The sequence below is a fragment of the Mustela nigripes genome, chromosome 14, assembly GCF_022355385.1.
Source record: "Mustela nigripes isolate SB6536 chromosome 14, MUSNIG.SB6536, whole genome shotgun sequence".
Lineage (NCBI taxonomy): Eukaryota > Metazoa > Chordata > Mammalia > Carnivora > Mustelidae > Mustela > Mustela nigripes.
Window position 1 is genome coordinate 70,945,771 of NC_081570.1, and position 19,995 is coordinate 70,965,765.

Below are 19,995 nucleotides of genomic sequence, written 5' to 3' on the forward strand. Positions count from 1 at the left end.
AAAGGACAAATAACATTTTAGCCTTATAATTAAAATTGATTTGACTGCGTTCTCCCTGAAAGGGAGTTGGCAATGTCCCCTGCCTCAGGGTTCCTAAGATTATACTTTGAGAACCACTGGTCTAAACCTGTCTTGATGCTCTGTCCCTGTTTTCTGACCACCAGTTTGTTTATTCTTTTTTTTAAAAAAAGATTTTGTTAGACACACACACACACAGAAATCACAAGTAGGCAGAGAGGGAGGCAGAGAGTGAGAGGGGGAAACAGGCTCCGTGCTGAGCAGAGAGCCTGATGTGGGGCTCAATCCCAGAACCCTGAGATCATGACAGCAGAAGGCAGAGCTCAAGGCAGAGGCTTAACCCACTGAGTCACCCAGGTGCCCCCTGACCACCAGTTTAGAAGCTGAGCATATGACTTAATTCTGGGGAGTATATAATATGAAGTGGGAGGGTATTGGACTTTGGAGGAAGAGTTTTATCCCTGAGAACTGAAAAGTCTTTTCTTCATCTCTTGCTTTGGCCGTCCTCTAGTGAGCAAGACATGTTTGGAGCTGTTGTGGTTCATCCCAAAATAGTGAGGGAAAAGAAAGAAAAATACAGGAAAAGCAGCCCAGAACCCAAACACCACTGAGCGGCTGAGTTAACCTATCCTGTCTCTGCCTATCTCCTCCAGACTGCTCACATGCTTGTTACTGATGTATCCCCAGTGCCTAAAACAGTACCTGGTACTTGGTGGTTGGTGCTCAGTACTTATCTGGTAAATGAAGAAACATAACTTCAAATGAATGGTTTTTCATTTCAAAGTAATCACCCTGATGGGCTATATATATGACCTAGTCCATAGATGCTGCTCAAAAGGTATCACATCAGTTGGTACTGAATTTGTTGAAACAAATTCTTTCTTTAAGAATCAATCTGAGTTTTGGGACAATCCAAAAGTTATCCTGAGCCAAATCTAATGAACACATTCTGGAGCCATGTTAAAGTGCCAAACGTGTGTTTTTCCAACGAAGATAGATAAAGGTCAAAAAACAAGATGTGTTTGATTTTCTAAGACAATAAACTGACTCTGAACATAATTTCAAAGAGGAAGAGTTCTAAAAATGTATACCAGTAACGTTGCAGAAAAAGTATGTGTGTATATATGTGTATATATACATAAATATATTTTTAAAGTATTTATAAAACATATACATATATATATGTTTGTGTGTGTATGTATGTGTATGAACGAATCTCTTCCAAACTGTCTTCAAACTTCTTGCGCCTTCTACATCAGAGGCTTTCAAAAATGACAATCAGATTGTTTATTCCCCTCCACCCCCAATAAAAACCTTCAATGACCTCTCATTGTACTTAGCATGAAATTAAACTCCCTACCCAATCCTACACACATGATCTGGCCCCCATCCCCCTCTTGGAAATCTCACTCTGGCACACAGAGTTCCAGAGATGCAGCGGTCCCCTTCTCGGTCCTCTGGCCCCTTTGAACCTACCATTCAGTCCACCTGGGAGGCTCTTCCCACAAAGGTTTAAACTCTGATCCTTTTTCATCATTCAGACCCCACTTCCATACATAAGGTAAGCTTTCCAGGCTTGATTCTATTTGTCGACTTGTTTCCTTATTTGTGGTCTGTCTCCTCCCACAAGAATGGAAGCCCCATGAAGACAGGAACTTTGGGTGTGCTTGTCTCCACAGCCACAGCCCCTCCGTGCCCGCACGGAAGGGTTGCAGACCAAACTAGTGATTGTGAGATTAGGAGGGAAGGAACATCTGCTTCACATTTCATTAGCTTCTGTTACACACGAATCTTTACAGGCGTGACTTCCTGTAATTTTAAAATATTTTCATTCTGCTGAAATAACCTCTGACTTTAGTACATGTATTAATAACCCACTCCCTATTTACTCATATGTGTGCCTTAGAAACCAGTGTTTCACATAGCACAGGAAAAGTTTAGGTCCCACAGCTTCTCCTGATGTGTATATTTAAATTTGGAGAGTAATGAACAAATTTATAAAGGCTTTCTGTGGCAATTCATACCATCTGGATGACTTCAATAACCGCAACAATTTCTGGACGGAGATGAGAATGTTTCTTGTCAGAGCCTGTATGCTGTAACAGATGAGAAGATGGGCTGAGTCACTTCTCCTTAATGGCAACACTTTTATTTATTCTGTGTTCTGGCCAGGACCACCTTTCCAGGGGTGGCACGATGGATAAACAAGGTCTTACTGGATATTGTACTAATAACTCTCTTATTCATGGCCTCACTTTATTTACAAGATCAATTTAAGCCTGTTTGTAATTAACTGCATAATAGGTTTAGGATGGATTTCAAGACCCAAGAGACTTCAGAGTCCTCCCTGTGGGCTGGGGTGGTGAGGGAGTACTCCACAGGGACAAGGAGCTGGAGTAAGGCCTTGGGGCCATCTTCCCTCTGCTAGCCTGGCAAAAGGCAGAGACCAGACCACCAGCTCTGCTTTCTGACTTCTAAAAGTTGGCATTCCACTTGGCTAGACAGGGCTCCCCTCACTAGCTGACTGACTCTCTGCATCGTGCCGCATTTCCAAAGATGATTCACTTCTGGCCAGTCCCTCTGGATTTGGGCCAGCAGTCATCCAGTTTGAAATGACAGTCCTGAGCCACATACAAAGTGTTACTGGGTTTGCAGAAAAACCCACCACTGCCGTTCCCTTTTCTTTTCATCTCCACTGAGGTGAAGATTTCAAAACAAAACTATCCCTCCACATGACCTGTCCCACCCCAACAGGCCACCCAGGAACTCGAACAGGCAGAACAGTAGACAATGGCCTGATCACCTTCCAGGCATCCCATTCTTAGTGCTTTAGATTGTTGTCTGGTCTGCTGAGGGTTTTTGCTCTCCTATTTCTCTTTTTCGTAAGGTTTCTTTCTGAGCAAAAAGGCCAGATGAATTTTATTAAGTTCTCACACTTTGGTTTCCAACTCTCCACTTGTCCCCAGATTGACTTGTTAATTTTAAAATATGAGGTGCAAAACTCAACTATGCATAAATCACTCAAGCGATCATAAGAGACTATCATAGAAAGGTGGTAAGGTATCAACCAGAGTAGTTCTCAAGCCCTGCCTTTCCAGGAGAGAAGCATACTTCCTTTTGTAAATGCAGCAAACACACGTAGCACACACACACGGGCACACACACACACACACACTGGGCCATCATTTTGAGCATTTTGAACATGAAGAGAGACTGTCCTGAATTCTGATATAAAACACATAGAGTATGTTAACACAAGTCGTTGACACAAACTCATCTCCCTTAGTATCCAGTGTTACTATGTATATGATTTTTATATTTTTACTGAAAACTTATGGGGTCTCATCACATAGTGTATAACACTTCACTTTTTTAAAAACTCGCCAATCAATAAAGAAGATGTGACATATAGATAGATAGATATAGATATAAATATATAATTAGATAGACACAGATATACTGGATTATTACTTAGCCATAAAAAATCTTGCCATTTGCAACAACAAAGATGAATCTAGAGAGTAAGATATTAACTGAAATAAGTCAGAGAAAGACAAACGTCTTATGATTTCACACCCGTATGGAATTTAAGAAACAAAACAAAGTAAAAAAGAGACAAACCAAAAAACAGACACTCAACTATAGGAGACAAACTGATGGTTACCAGGAGGTGGCTGGAGGGATGGGTGAAATGGTGAAGGGAATTAATGAGTGTGTCTGTTGTGATGAGCACTGAGTAATGTATAGAATTGTTGAATCACTGTATTGTACACCTGAAACTAATGTACCACTGTATGTTAACTATATTGGAATTTTAAAAATAATAAAATACAGAAATTAAATGTTACCAATCATACATATCTGCTGTTGGGTGTCACCTTCAGCCCCCTTGTTTTTGCTTACCACCACCATCCCCCACCCTTGACCCCCCCCCAGTACATACACAAACACAAGCAGAAAACTAACCTTGCTAACTACAGTGACTTCTAAACCTTTCTCTGAGCAACTTGACTCATTCTACTCTTCTAAACTTGCAAATTTAAACCCAGAGCACTGATCAGTCAACAAAAGACCCTCCAAGGACGTGGGGGGGGGGGGCTATAAATGACCCCAAATCCTTTTTAGTTATACTGAAACCTATTTAAAAACCACAGAGCACAAAAATCCAGCATTAAATTGAATGGTTGTAACTGATTTAATTCTGCCCCAACGCACCCTTTTATGTCACATAGTCCTAGTCTCTCTCCACTTGAAATTTTCCTCAATGGCTCAATGAATATTTATTGAATGATTACCATGTGCCAAGCATTGGGGGATATAAGGTCCCTGCTCACAACAGGAACTCAGAATCTCCCAGGAAGACAGAACAGTCACAGTCTAAGTATTTTAGGGAAGAAGTAGAGTGTAGCCAAGGTTCTTGAGTCAGACTTCTTGGGCTGAAAGACTAGCCCAGCTGCCTGGGTCCATGTTGACCTTACTGAGCTCCCAAACCATCCTGAGGCTTCCTTTCCCATGGACATTCAGTTTAGTAAACAATAAATGCTTTGTGGTCACTGCTTGTTAGGTTGTTACTTGCAGCCAAAAACATCCTATCTGATAGTACTTGAATAAAGTGACCAGAGGGTATGATAGTCAAGTCTCACAAGTGGAAATAGTCAAGTTAGCCAAAAAATGAAAAATGAAGAATAGGGATTATTAGCAAAGGAGTGATTGAGTAGAATAATTAAAGAAGTGGGTGAAATGTGGAATGGTTTCTATAATTTGAGTTATATGTATGTAGCTAAGATATCATTGTTTTTCTAAATTATATTTTCTTTTTTTACTAATTTAACTAGGCCAGAAACCACAGAAAAATTAAAGCATATTTCAATACAGCTTTTCACAAAATGATTTGCTATTTGAAATTTTTAGACCATACCACTGTTTTCTTCCTAGTAGTTGCTCTATAGGTTATAGATATTCTTCAGAAAAAGTCATGTGTAAATTATTCATTCAGAAATCAAATCATATTCTAAAGGTTCTAGTGAAACCAGGTGTTTCAAAGAAAATTATGATAAATCTTTTTGTAGGCAAATGACATCTTTATAGAATAAATGATCTCTTTATTATTATACATTCTATAAGATGATATTTTAATATGCTGGATAGTCTTAGAAGGCTTTTACTTATCTATTAAAACCCAGTCTTGGGGACCCTGGGTGGCTCAGTCACTTACTTAAGTGTCTGCCTTCGGCTCAGGTCAAGATGTCCCCCATGTTGCAGGGCGGGGGTGGGGTGGTCCCTGATCAGCAGGGAGTCTGCTTCTTCCTCTCCCTCTGCCCTTCCTTCTACTCATGTTCTCTCTCTCCCTAATAAATAAAACCTTTAAAAAATAAAAATAATAACCCAGACTTTTATATAACTTTTAATGAAGAGTTTTTTCTAATAAGAATCATAATACCAAAGGCTGAGTGTTGCAATCAACAAAGTACTTCATATCTTTTTATTCTTTTTATTTATTTATTCATAAATTTTTATTTATTTTATTCTATTTTATATTACTTTTAAACTTCTTTTTGATTTCATTATTTATATCTTGCTAGACAAAGTTTCTTCTCCTGAAGTGTCAGTGAAGAAGAAATCTGGAGACTTGGTTTCTGATGGATTTTATTTCCTGCTTTAGAAACCACTATCAGTGATGTCATCAAATAATTGCTCAAGCTGAAATATTGTGGAATAGAATCCACTATCTGCTGGGTAAACGGCCCACATCAAATTTCAGATTTGAAAAACTCCGATATCAATTAAAATATGGTATTGATTTAAAGTAACAGCTTAAGACAGAGAATCACATGTGAATCTGCCTGTCCCTTTAAAAAGAAAAGCAATTGCATTTTGGTTGCTGAGCTCTCTTGGATTTATTTTATCTTAGCAGCTGTTCCTGAAGTCGATGTTATTCAAATGAGGGGTTTCAAGCTCTTTGTTGTGTTTTTCAACTTATGGTATATGCTATCAAACATAAAACTCAAATTTAGAATGGGGAGGGGGAGGGGACAATTAGAAATACCAAGGAAATAAAATAATATCAGAAAAAAACCTCTAATTTTTATCTAACAAAGATAAAACAGATGAACAGGATCTATCTGAGGCCCCAGTGACAGTAGCAAGGCAAAACCCCCAAACCTCTAAGCACCAAAAGTTGGATGATATATTTAGTAATAAGTATATGTGCAGGGGGGGGAGGGCGGTGTCCTAGATGAAAATAATGGGACTTTTCTGTGCTTACAGAAGAGAAGGAGAGAAGATATCGAACGCTTTTCAATCCATGATGCAAATAAACATACTATACGTTTTGCCTAACGTAAGGCTGCTCTTTGACCGCAGAAGAACAACTTTACAACTCATCCACTTTCTTTTTCATTTATTCTTGTTGCCCTTGCGTTTGGAAAGGCAGCGTAGCCTGATGGTTAAGAGTGCAAACCGCGGGCGAGAATATTCACTCTGCCATGTATTTGCAGTGGAAACCTCCCTTTTCACTAATGTACCAACTACACCTGTTTGCGTCAGTAATAGCGAAGTAGTAGTAAATTTTAACTTTCTCAGGAGTTATCACCCTCACTTTCGTGTCATATTTAATCATTAACTAGTATTAAGGCTGATGATGTACTGAGTGGTTACTACTGGTCAAGCATTCTAAGTGCCTTGCATATGAATTGATTTAATCCTCACGACAACCTTACAAGGCAGGTATCATTATTGCCTTTATTTCTAAGTCAGGATTTAAGCAGGGAGAGGTTAAATAATTTGTGCAAAATCACACAGAAGGTACCTTTCAGAACTGGAGCTCACAGGGCCCTTTCAACTTATCCACTTTCTTTTTCATTTATTTAACCACCTGTCATTACCAACCTCTTAGGACCGCCTTTATCTCTGGTGCTGTCCAATCATTTTTGTTCAAATGCCTGCTGATTGGTGAAGAGTAATTTTTGAAATGTACTCACTACCCTCCACCCACCTACATGGGGTTCTCCAAGTGGTACAGAGCATGGGTATATTTTGAAGAGAATTCCACAGCCTCAATTTCTACAATTTCCTAAAATGTATCTGCCTGAGAAGAGGTTTGCAGTCTCTTTTCCACCCCCTTTCCACAACTGCCATTTTTCTACTTAGCAAAAGAAAGTCGTTCTCACAGATCCCACTCCTTCCTTTGGTGATTTGACCCAGGTGTAAAAAACACGGAAAATTAGAAGCCTGTGTTAGTCCTGAGAAAGAGATGACTATGATAAGTGGTGAACTGTCTCCTGACAGAGCTTTAAAAATAATTCAAATGATAGATCATCACATGACTTCTGGCACATAATGGAGAATTCAAAGAATTGAGTAACACCGCTACAGCAAATTCCTCCCATTCCCATCTACTTATTTCTGTGAACAAAGCACCTCAACATTTCTATCCATACAAAGTGTCAAATGCATGAAAAGAATCGGAGCAGATCTCAGTAATACACTCAGAATATAAATAATATTCATATACAAATCCCCTGGAAAAGAAAAGGCCCCTTCCATTTCAGTCACACATACAATTCCAATAAGTTCTTATATTTAATATTTCAAGGTAGTTATCAATTTTTAATATAGCCACCATTCGATCAATTGTGTACGACAAATAATCTTAGTGATAACTCCATCCAGAGACATTTTTAACACCTAGAACCTGGAATCACATGGAATAAAATTATGCAAATATGTAGTTAAAATGTCCCCTCTACACAGAATGAGGTAATGATCGATAAAAATGTTTCAAGCATGAAAATATATAACGAAATGCCATTCTGTGGGGAAATTAGAAATGAGTTCAAGAAGAAGGAAAAATATAAATTTTCTGACTGTTTTAGAGAAAGGCTAGTTTATATATATCTAAGTGAGTAATGTTGGGTAACAACTTCTGTGGGATTTAAATTCTTTGGGATACATAGAAAAAGACCTAACAACTTTATTTTAAAACCTCAAGAGTTGCAATACACTAGAAATCACACCCATTGCGAAGTTATGATGAAAATCACAAGTGGCAACATAAAAACACAGGAGGGATACAAGTTCTTTTCAAAATTCTTTTAGGGAGGTGTGTAAGCACAAAGTTTGAAGACCAGTGATCATGAAGTCCCAGAAGATCTTCCTTGGCCAATTAAAATCTAGGCCAGGTAATCACTAACACTACCATTTAACCATAAAAACATGACTTCTGTGTAAAATAAAATAAAATTAGTCACTGCTTTCATGCCCTGGAGAGTCCGCAAGTAAATGCGGACAAATGAGAACTGAATATACCACTTTGAGTGGACGTGGGCACTTTTCCCTATTCTGTTCTTTCATCCCTACCAACACTGTGTATAGCTATGCCTACCACACTGTGTGTTTGAGGAAAACGTAACATAAAACACAGCTTTTAAAACTACATTTAAGATAAAGAGTTGTACTACAAGATTTTCCTGTGAGTTCTGTGAATATAAGCTTGTTCTATGAGCTACTTAGATTATATGATTTCTTTTTTTTTTTTTTAAGATTTTATTTATTTACTTGAGTGAAAGAGAGCATGAGTGGGGCTGGAGCAGAGGTAGAGGAACAAACAAGACCCCTTGCCAAGCCCAGAGCCCAACCCAGCGCTCCAACCCACAACCTTAAGATCCCGACCTGAGCCAAGTCCAAGGGTCAGACACCCAAACAACAGAGTCACCCAGGCACCTCAGGTTTCATGATTTCTAAAGTCAAATTTATGAGATACCTAGGTTATATGATTCTGAAGCCAAATTAGGACCCATGACCTGATACATAAAAGTGTCCTTTGGAGGTTAAACCAGCAGTCTACTGAAAATCAGAAATTCCCTAAAAATCCAGGGCCTCGGGTCAAATATGTAGAAACCATTCACACCATATTGGCTATCTAGAGTGAAAGTCTTATAATTTATTCTAGGGCTAAAATTAGACTCCAGAGAATTTCGATTCTTAGTTTTATTCTGCTACCAATCCTTAATAAATAACATCTCTAGGCCTGATTTCATCATTTGTAAAAATAACCAGGATTATTTCCACATCTTTTGTTTCCCTTTTGCACAGAAATTCTATTCATTCATTAATTTGACAAACTTTTACCAAGCACCTGTTATGTACCAAAGCTTAGAGGTAAGGTGCCAGAGAGTCAAAAATGTTTAAGACTGAGTCTCTTTCCTCCAGGAGTTTTTAGGCTATGATAGTATGAAGTCTGCTTACCTGTTTGCAATTATTACAATATAGAATGATAATGCTAGAGGAACATGGAAAGCACAGTGATAACTCAATGGAGGGAAGTGTCCAGTTGGGGAAGATTTGAGAGAGGAGGAAACAGTTACATATATCTTTTTTTGGTCCATTTGATGCTTTAAGTTTTTTCTTACATTTCATTACTTTTAAAGATGAGGCAATGCATTCATATGGCATAAAATCCAAAATGTGCAAAGGGGCATGTTATGAAAGGTTCCCCTTGTACTTCCTACCCCCACCCCACCAGGATGCCCAGTTTCCCTCCTCAGCATAACCAGGCTGGCCATTTTCTTGTATACTCTTTCAAAGATTTGAATTCTATTTTAAAAGAATGAATATAAAGGTAATCAACTGAAAAAGGGGGGCTGAACATTGCAGACAAAGAGAACAGCTTGAGCCTGTGGGAGAGTTGGGCTCCATGAGGCTGCAGGACAGAACAAGGGTCAGCTCATTGAGGGCCATTCCCCTCAAGACGTTCGGATCTTATCTTGAAGCATTTAGAGCAGCCCTCAGTGGGGTCACAACAGAGAAAGTGCCTGATTAAATGAGTGATTTAGAAAGAACACTCTGGCAGAAATGGTAGAGAATGCATTAGAGAGAGGCAAGGTCAGCAAGAGAAACCCATTAGGAGGCAACCATAATAATGCAGGGAAGAAGTAATGAGGACCTAAGTCAGGACAGAATCAGTGGGGATAAGAAGGGGCCCAATTCCAGCTGTTAAGGAAGAAGGATGGACAACTAAATTCCAATTGGAATTATTATTATTATTGGATCAACTGGATTCCAATAAATTTAATTCTTGTTTTCTCCTCATCGAAGAGTTGCCTGAGTCAAGTTCTGAGGATAATTAGAATTAATTATCCCCTCACTTTAAGCTGCCACCAGGGTACCCCGTCTTCTCTAGATGTTTATCTTGGTGAACTGAAGAAGCCCAAGTTTCCCAAGTCAAATTCACCGCTCAAATCATAATCCCTACGTGGCTCTGTCATCAGAAAAGTTCCCTATACCCACTGTCTTCTCTGACCAGGCCCTTCACCTTCTGGCTCAGAAGGAAACCTGGCTTTTCCCCAAGGATGCTGAATTCCCTGCAGCCCTCATGAGTGGCAGCCATTTCCTCTCGCACACCACGTACGAACCGGGCCAGAAGGTGGTACAGGTCCTCTTCTTTCTTCTCCCTGCCACTTCCAAACTATGGTTTCTTCCTTGATCTCCCCCGTGAGCTGCCTTGAAGCTGATGCCATCAGACTGCACGTCCCTTTAGACCCTCTTGCGGTGGCCCTCTCCCATCTTCCAGGACACTCCCACAGTTCTTCGACCTTTCCACACCAGGTATGCTCCCTTTCTCTCTTCCATTTTCCTACCTGAATGGTCCATCCAATCTCATGGCCTCTCCATTCCTCAGCCTCTTTATTTGCAGTGGTCATTTCCTCTGTCGCTCCACTTCAGCCACCAACCCAGTTATCCTTAGACCCTGTCACTTACAAATATACCCCTCAGTTATCTCAGTTTCAAGTGTATTACTTCTGTATTTCCTGCACTTGCCTTCTTATACCTCAGCTCAAACCATCCTTCTACTCCTCTAGGCACTTTGTTCATTTGACCCTACTGTCCTCTCAATCTGTTTGTCTCTATTCCTCAGATTCTCATTCCCTCCTGACCTAGCTTAGAGTCCATGGTCTTGCATTATAAGCACTTCTTTATGTATATTCTCTGGCTGCCTGGGTGGCTGAGTCAATCCACTCTTGGTTTTGGCTCAGGTCACGATCTCAGGGTCATGGGATCGAGCCCTGCTTCAGGCTCCATGCTCAATGCACAGTCTGCTTGTCCCTCTCCCTCTGTTCCTCCCCTGCTCTCTCACTCTCTCAAATAAATAAATAAAATCTTTTTAAAAATAACTATATTCTCACCTCTCCTGGCCTTTTATTGCCTCCATTATATTGTCCTGAAAAAATATTTGCCTGCATTCTCTGTCTCCTTCTCTCACGTCTTCCTCCCTCGGCACAGTTGACCACATTCTATTCTACTGTAGACGAGATTTCTCCACGAGGTAGGGAACATGGATAATGGTAGCTCTTGGGCACTTCATTATTGCTTGCCACCAAAAAGAGGTGAGAATGGTATCTATTTCAGAAAATTCTGGGAAGAGTTTTTGTTTGTTTCAGCTTAGGTGATGTGCCCGCCTTGGACCAATCACTATGTCCTAAGGACCATGGTCAACCACACCAGCCTGGACCACTACTAAAATCCTCCACCAGAGTCAATGTTACCACAATTAGCAGTCCTCCCAGAACCATGTGGAACAAAGGAGGAGCAGTGAAATTGGCTGGTGCTCTTACCAAAGAAAAAGAGATGCAGGATAAATGAAAATAATAGATACCTGTAATATAGTTCTTAGGTGGAATAGAAACTGGGAAAAGTGGGTGGCAGACAAATCATAGAAGACATGATTGTAATATATTTAAATTACAAATTTATTCTGTCACCAGAGTCCGTAAAATAAATTTCAATACCTCGTCTAATCATCTATGAAGTATAAAATATAAGTAATGAGAAATAAAATATTATAAAATAATATTAAGCAAGGGCTCTGTAAGGTAAAATTTAGAAAAAGGTAAGAGGAATCTAATCTATATGTTGCAAATCAGCAACACACGAGACACTACCAGAGCAATACAATTAATACCCTTCACTTTTCATTTGCTTAAGAAAAAACGCTTTAAATTTAACTCACTTTAAATTTAACACACTTTCCACAAAACTAGTAGAGAAAGTAAAAACAAACAAACAAACATGAGTACGGTTCTGAAATATTCAAGTGAACATAGGCTTAAGAAACAAAAATAAGGGCTCCTGGGTGGCTCAGTGGGTTAAAGCCTCTGCCTTCAGCTCAGGTCATGATCTCAGGGTCCTGGGATCAAGTCCCGAGTTTGGCTTTCTGCTCAGCAGGGAGCCTGCTTCCTTCTCTTTCTCTCTGCCTTCCTCTCTGCCTACTTGTGATCTCTGTCAAATATACAAATAACATCTTTAAAAGAAAAGAAAAGAAAAAAACAAAAATAAGCAGGGGTGCTTGGCTGGTTGGGGTCGTGGGTTGGGGCCCCATCTTTGATGTAGAGATTACTGTAAAAAACCAGAAAGAAACCAAAATAAGCATTTGGAGTTTTTACTTGTCCAGAAAGTTTTGCTATAGGGTTTGTTTAGTGTAAGAATAATTTTTGATAATAAAATGTCCTCTTTTTAAAACTATATAATACAAACACAGTAAGACAGGGACACCCAGAAACCCTGCTGGAGGTTTGGAGATGCTAGAGTTCTCGGAATTGCTGTTTGCATTTATAAAATAGGATAAACTATTTATAATCTCAACATTTTCAGAATTCAGAATATTTCAATGCTGCTACCTGATTTACAAGCCAAGGGATTTAAGCTAGAACTGCAAGCAATATGGATAGAATAGTCAAGCCCAGGCCAGATGGCTCTTTAATGCTTTTTAAGTAGGTTGGTGGTAACATGGTGTTATCTGAGGACCCAAAAAAAGCACTTCAGAAATATCTCCCTTATCCAAGTCCTGGTGCCTGAAACTCCACCTTCAGCATTTGGGGAAGGTAGAGGACATATGTTGCTTTTGCCTGCCCAGCATCTATTTCTTTTTCTGGTAACAACATCCTGTTTCCCTTCAGAAAGCCTTGCTCCCGCCTTCCACAGTACTCTCAAGTACAGAGTACTGTGCCCTCTGGCCATGGCAGTTGGGTAAGGGACAGGCATAGAACCCAGTGAGATCCATTCATGGGATTCTGGATGGAGAGACTCAGAAAGAGACAGTACTCCTGCCCCTGGGAAGCTGTCCATGGGGAGTGCTATATGCCTGGTATGCCTGGGGTCATTTCCCCTTCTCTTCTGCATCTCCCTACCTCTCACTTACATCAACCACTGTAATGCTGAGATTGGGGAATGCCTTTGCAGACTTCTGCCTAGGCCCTCAGAGCTCAGCAACCCTTCCACTTATTAACATTTCCTAGCTCTTTGAGATACCCTAGGACAATTCATTGACATCTATGAAACACTGATACCCATAGTTCCCTGTCAAATGCCAAACGACATGTTCTAGAAGATCCATGTTACCCCATGCAAATGCATGGCATTATGGTTTTTGTTAATACACATACAAGTAGGGGGAGGAGAGAAATCTCTGTTTGTAAGGAATCACTCAAATTTCATTATTCTTTAGATTTGGCCCCTTGGAAAGGAGCTAAATGGACATTTGAGTTTTCTAATTACAAAAATAGAATATATACATTGAATTTACTCTGTATACAGTAAAAATGTCCCAGGTATTGTAAAGGTCTTAGAGTGTCATAGTCAACAAGGACCTCTAAAATGGATCCATTCTTTTCCTCACTTGGAAACTAACAAAATGATAACCATGAAGAGAAAGGCATGGTGAGATATTTTCACTTCTCACTCATTTCCAAATCCAGTAAGTTTCCAGAAAAAACCTTCTAGAGTGAGAGGAGGTGGCTTAGAAAGAGATCCATCTTATAAATATTTAGAAATTAACTGACCCGAGTCTGTGTACCTGTTCTGCTACTTCTTTTCCTAACCTTCCTCTGAAATTGCTTACTGTCTGCCTACAGTGAGACAGAGGAACACTGTGTGACACTGTCCCCAATATCGAGGACATAGCAACAAAAGTGTGCCAGATAAGACACTTCTCTCAGGGACCTTATACTTGCTGTTGGCTGAAACAAAAAGAAAACAAATTAGTCAAGAAGGTAGCTTCAGATGGTATTAATAATATGACAAAAATAAAATAAAGTATGTGACAGAAAGTGACAGGCAGGCAGGATACTTCAGGTGGAATGGTCCTTGTAAAATCTTAGGACAGAGTACTCCAGGCAGAGGAAACAAATGCAAAGGCCCTAAAGTCAGAACAAGCTTGGCGTGTTCTTATGTATTAGTATGTAGAGTATGTATTAGTTTCCTATCGCTGCTGTAACAAATTACTAGAATCTTAGTGACTTTCAACAATAAACACTTATTATCTTATAATTATGGAAGGCAGAAATCCAACATGGGTGCAGGGAGCTAGAAGCAGGGTGCCAACAGGGCCATACGTCCTCCATAAACTTATTGAGACTATTTCCTTGCCTCTTCTAGCTTCTAGAGACTGCCAGCATTTCTTGGCTGTGGCTCCTTCCTCCACCTCCAAAGCCAGCAGCCTGGCATCTTCATATCCCTCCATGACTTCTCCCTGTCTCCCACCCCACCCTCACCACGTGACCTTCTTTTCCTTATAAGGACCATTGTGACTACGTTTCACCCACTCAGATAATCCAGGATGATCAGCCAAAAGGCCATTCCCCACCTCAAGTTCCTTAATTTAATCAACCCCACAAAGTCCCTTTTGCCATGTAAGGTAACAATTTCATGGATTCCAGGAATTAGAATATAGGCATTTCCAGGGTAAGGGGCATTATTCTGACTACCAGAGAGTCTGGAGGAAAAAAGTGGTTGAGAGTTTGAGCTTCGGTTGGCTCAGAGGGATGGGAAAGGAAGAAAGACCAGTTAAGAAGCTACTGCACTATGGTGAGTGCTGTGAAGTGTGTAAACCTAGCGATTCACGGACCTGTACCCCTGGGGATAAAAATATATGTTTATAAAAAAAATAAAAAATAAAATAAAAATAAAATATTAAAAAAAAAAAGAAGAAGAAGAAGCTACTGTGATGCTTCAGGAGAGGGACTGATGGGGGTGTCTGGATTTGGGGAGAGCAGCCATAAGCAATATGGCAGGGCTGAGCCCATGAAGTGCAGAGGCCGTGTAGTGTGGGGGTGTGCAGAGGGGCTCCAAAGACCTCCTTTCATATGCTGCTACTTATTGACTCTGTGATCCATTTACTCTCCCTTTACCTCTCTTATTTTCTGAAAAATGGTCATAGTATCCCACTCCTCGAGGTTGTCATGAAGTTCAAATGAGAAAATGCAAGACAGAGCCTTTTGTAAACTGCCAAGCCTGTAAAGTTAAGCATTATTCCCTACCTCGCAAGCAGCCTCCTTTTCATTCCCTCCAATCTTTAAAGGCATTTTTACCATGGTTTTAGGAGGACTCACAAGCTTCTGATATCCCTCCCGGCCTAGTGGGTCCAGCAGTGTTCACCAGTTTCTACTCCTGAGTGCACCAATATCTTTCTTCAAAAGAGAACATTCAAACACAAGAGGTGCTTTCTCCAGTAATATGGTTCTGGGTTTTCATTTCTCTAAGCTTTTTTTCTGCTTGCAAATTCATTTGTTGTAAACTAGAACTCAGATGCATTAAAAATAACTGTACTCACCCCAGAGATAAAATAGACTGGAAGCTATATGTAAGCGGGAATTATTTATAACAAAGTCAAGTTAAGGAGGTGGTTAGCCGCCTAGAACCTGTATGCCTTACCTAACAGGGCCGTTAGCCTTTAAAGAGCATTAGCGATAGCAGAGCTCTGAGGCCAGCTGAGTGACTGAAAGTCAACGCTATTATCACCCACAAGGTCAAAGCTAAAATAATAAAAGTACCTTTTCAGCGTTCACACATGTCAACTATAGTATGTCAACCTGAAGATGGCTTCTCCCATCAGCAAATTGCCAACTACCTTGCCTGAAGACAACACACCCTCCCTCCTCCCACCCCCTGCCCCCCGCTTTGTTTTCCGGAGTTTTCAGCTGCAAGTATATCAAATGCTGTCTAGAACCAGGCCCACCTTCTCCCAAAGGAGAGCCCGCTGTCTGTCTGCTCTACAGAGGCCAGAATGGAAATAAATCAGCCATTCAATATGTCTAATCAGATGAAAGCCTGTTCCCGGAGGGATGACCTCAATCCCACAGTGAATGGGGAGCAGATTAGCATATCACAGATCCCAGGGCACCAGACATTGTCTGGTAAACAAAATGAAATTAGAAACACAGGAGTATGACACAAAAGCCAAGACAAATTAATGCTTTACGTGTGTTAATGTTTATCTTTGTTTAAATGCAGATTTCAGAGACAAGGGGTGAGTCATCTGCAAATCACTGTCCAGATAGACTACGGAGTTGGGTGGAAGTGGGGATTTCTCATTCAGCAAAACATGAGAGATTTAGACTTCACAGGTGAAAGCTTCAGCATCCTTAAAAGTAAAGATGACATCCTCCCACTATCAAACCTCCGTTGTAAATTGGTTTTGTTTTTAGTCAGGGCTCTGCTACATTGTAGGATACAAGGATGGAGTAGTCAGAAAAATTAGCAAGATTAGCAAGCACTGCAGGAATCAACAGCCGTGGGAATATCCTAAATGATGAGGCCAAGATCAGCAAAACCCACAATGTGGAAAAATCTACAAGACAGGTGACACGGATTTTCCAAAAAACAAGATACAAGGTTAGAAATAGGAGAGGGAAGCTTAAAGAATAAAAGAGACAGGAGACCTATCAACCAAGTGTCATGGGCGGACTTTGTTTAGATCTTGACATTAATGATGTTGAAAGAAAGTCTTGACACAATTGGGGATATTCGAACACTGGATATTTCATGAAATGAAGCCTCGTGTTTTAGAGACATATACTGAATATATAGAGAGAAAATGATATGATTTCTAAGATTTGGTTCAAGATAGGAAATGTGATTGGTTATTCATGGTTAATAATTCTAAAACTTGGGAGGTGGGTACATGGAGTTCTGTAATATTATCCTCTCTACTTTTGTATTTGTTAGAATTTATCCAGAATAAAAACCTCTTTTTAGATGATCCAGTCCTAAATAGTAAAATGGAAATGATTCTTGTTAGAAGTACACTATTGTGCGGTGCCAGATTGGCTCCTGCAAGTTCGAGCTTGAGCCCCACTTTGGGTGTGGAGGCTACTTAAATATATAAGCAAATAAATAATAAAATTTTTTAAAAAGGAAGTACGCTACGGTATATTTTTTTAAAGTGGGCTTCATGCCCAGCATGGAGCTTGAAATCACAACCCTTAGATCAAGACTTGAGCTGGGCTCAAGAGTTGGATGTTTAACCGACTATGGCATCCAGGTGCCCCAACACTACAGTATTTTTTAAAGTGATCTTATATAAGGACATTGTAAAAATCAAATCAAATTTCATAAACAAAGGAGCTCCCTTCTAAATGAATGAACACACATAAAGCACTTAAAACGATGCCAGGTACATCACTTGATGAGTGTTCAATAATTGTTAGCCAATTCGAATTTTCTTAAATATTGTGGGTCTAAATCTTGGCCTACAAATACAAATGTATAAGAAACAGCCTTTTTTTATAAGGCTTTTTTTTTTTTTTTTAAATCTATTTGTCAGAGAGAGATAGTGAGAACAGGAACATGGCCAAGGGAGAGGGAAAGCAGGCTTCCCACTGAGCAAGGAGCCCTAAGTGGGGCTGGATCCCAGGATGCTGGGATCATGATGTGAGCTGAAGGCAGACGCTTAACAGCTGAGTCACTCAGGTGCCCCCAGCTTTGTTTTTCTACAGCTAAACATAATGTCTCTTTTTAAAATACTTTTTTAAAAATTTAAATTCAATTAATTAACATATAGTGTATTACCGGTTTCAGAAGTAGAGCTCAGTGATTCATCAGTCTTATATAATACCCAGTACTCATTACATCACGTGCCCTCTTTAATGTCTCTTTTAACATGGCTTTCTAGCAAGATAATAGAAAAACCTGTCAGTTCTAAGATACTCTCAAACTTTTCCCTGTAGTTGCATCTAAATTGCAGAGATGTCTAGAAATCCAAGTGTTAGAGTTGGGGGTTTGGGTGGCGGACGGTCTATCTGATCCTCAAGTCTTCTGTTCGCACTTACCATCTGCTGAGACATCCATCATCCCATTTGACCCACTCATCTTTGCGTTCGCTCTCTTTCTCCTGTCTTCAGGTTGGGTGGGTCACTAACCTACCTCTAGGTCCGTTTTAGGTCCTTGGAATGCATACTGCTGCGCCCACCCCAGTGGGCCATCCAAGCTTCTCCAAGGCCATTTCTTCGCTGGGATTTCCCTACTTTCTGAGGTTCTCTCTGGGAGAGCAAAGACTAATATCTTCTGCACCTCACAATCGTAGTTGGGGTTTTGTCCAGCTTCATCCTTCTCCACGACTCCCCAGTCCAGGCCAAGCCCAGGAGCTGGTGCAGGGTCTTTCTCCAAGACCTACCAAGACAACTTCCCAGGGAGCTATCATTTTCAACACTGCTTTCTCTTGCAACCTGGGGAATCCTTGCTCTTCCTCAACTATAGTCCCTCCCATATTTTTCTGTGCACTTTTACAACTCACATACTGGAAAAAGTACTCTCTTCTTTGTTTCCTCCTATCATAGTCCTTCTCTGAGAAGATAGAGAAAGAGTAGCTGATGAAAGGGGTAGGGGAGGAAATGATGGAGAATACGTCCATAAACGTTTCAATTGTTTTTGCTTCCATTCTAATGAGGCGTGAATGGGAAACAGACATAGCTGAGTGATTTAACCGTCACAGATTCTCATAATTAGCTTTAAGACAGCCTTGGCCAGGTTTCAGAACATCCAGAATGATGGTCATATTGAATGTCCGCCTTTAACTCAGCCCCCAAAGGAATGAAAGACCCTTCAGTGTGGACCTACAGGTACAAAGATTTATGCCTCATTAGATTCCACAAAGACATAAAACCTCTTCCAACAGAACCAGTGGGAGCAAGTAACTGCAGACCAGGAGACATGTAAGCATATAGCATTCACCGATTGGCATACTTTGAATTTTTAGGGGGAGGTACAAGTGTCAAGGAAGGCCTTTTTTTTGAAAAACCCAACAGAAGCTAGTAAAAGTAAATTTTGTGCTTTTAGTTCTGAGTCATCTCCTCCTGCTGTAGGTTTGGTGATCCCGCCGTGCTGGTGGCTTTACCGATTTATGCCTTCATGCCTGTAGTAGAGAACTGTGAGTATCTATGTGCCAGGCCCTGTACTAGGAACTCAGGCACAAGCAGGAGCGAGCAATCCGTGTTGTGCTGTCTCCTAATCCAACCTGACCAGTCTATGCGTATGAACTTCGAAAACCATTAAATCAGGATTAAACCAGGATTTTGGCCAGAAACATCAGTTATTATGGGCTAAAAAAATGTGTTGTTAGGAGACATGAGACTAAAAAAAATCCTTAACAGTGGCTTTCAGAGAACAGGCAAAGAATAGAATGAAAAGGCCCTTTATTGGTGTGTAACTGTGTGAACAGAGCAGGGCCATGAAGGCATTGGGCCCTCTGAGTATCAGGTTAAATGCCATTGTGTTATCACCGGTCTAATGAATTTTCAAAGTATCATTCTAACGCAAATCCGGTGAACAACAAAGATAAAGAAATTTTGCTGCTGCAGCTGAAAACATTGCCACTACCACAGCGCTTTCTAAACCAGCATACGCTCCCTCCTCAAAACAAACATCTCTTTGAACCTATAGTTCCTTTTTTTTTTTAAAAAAAAAAAGATTCTATTTATTTATTTGACAGAGAGAGTGAGAGAAGGAACACAAGCAGGGGGTGTGGGAGAGGGAGAAGCAGGCTTCCTGATGAGCAGGGAGCCCAGTGTGGGACTCTTGATTCCCGGGACCCTGGGATCATGACCTGAGCCCAACGAAGGCAGACGCTTAATGACTGAGCCACCCAGGCGCCCCTGAACCTATAGTTCTTAACCCAAGTTAAAGACCAAGAGAAAAAGAACTCATTGT